Source organism: Prosopis cineraria, unplaced genomic scaffold (genome assembly GCF_029017545.1).
Source record: "Prosopis cineraria cultivar Desert tree isolate PC_DT_omini unplaced genomic scaffold, ASM2901754v1 PC5, whole genome shotgun sequence".
Classification (NCBI taxonomy): domain Eukaryota; kingdom Viridiplantae; phylum Streptophyta; class Magnoliopsida; order Fabales; family Fabaceae; genus Prosopis; species Prosopis cineraria.
Window position 1 is genome coordinate 14,727,720 of NW_026555336.1, and position 777 is coordinate 14,728,496.

At 38.9% G+C, this 777-nt stretch overlaps 1 non-coding gene across 1 annotated transcript; it reads left to right on the top strand.

Annotated features, from left to right (window-relative positions):
- The first annotated feature begins 266 nt into the window (after nucleotides 1–266).
- Nucleotides 267–373, top strand: LOC129312248 (small nucleolar RNA R71). The gene has a single exon (XR_008593495.1). It is a non-coding gene; the product is annotated as a small nucleolar RNA R71 (small nucleolar RNA).
- Nucleotides 374–777: the final 404 nt, after the last annotated feature.

The window sequence follows — 777 nt, forward strand, 5'->3', positions numbered from 1 at the left end:
GAGATATTTGTGGAGCCAACATTCTCCCAATCTTGGCAGCTAGCAAGTCCACATATGAATCATTAAGAACTGAGGAACCTACCATATTCACATTTCTCTTTTCCCTTGTAGAGTATTGAGCACCACTTGAAGCCATCTTGTCAATTAGTTCCCAAGCCTTTAAGGAAGTGAGGTCAATCAAGCATCCACCACTAGCGGCATCAATGTTAACTTTGTCTCTTGGAATCAAGCCCTCATAGAAATATTGGACTAAATTCTCACTAGAAATTTGATGGTGTGGGCATTTAGCCAAAAGGCCTTGGAATCTAGTCCAATACTCATAGAGACTCTCATCCTCTCCTTGTTGGACCCCATAGATTTGCTTTCTCAAATTGGTGACCTTGGAATTTGGAAAGAATTTATCTAAGAAGAGTCTTCTTAGCTCAGCCCATGTGCTCACTTTCACATAAGAAGGGTAGTTGAAATACCACTCCTTTGCTAAACCTTCAAGAGAAAATACAAAAGCCTTAGCTTGAACATCATCAACATTTACATGCATAGGCTTCATAGTATCACAAACCAATAGGAAAGTATGCAAAAACCTATGACAATCCTCTCCTGGTAACCCATGAAATTTAGGCAATGCATTAATCAAGGAGGATTTAATTTCAAATTGAACATTAGTAGGAGGAACATATAAGCCATAAGGATTATCATGCCAATTAGGTTGAGTTAATTGCCTAATGCTCCTCTCCTCTCTAGGGTTATGCAAGCCTTCAAATTCATTATTAACATGGC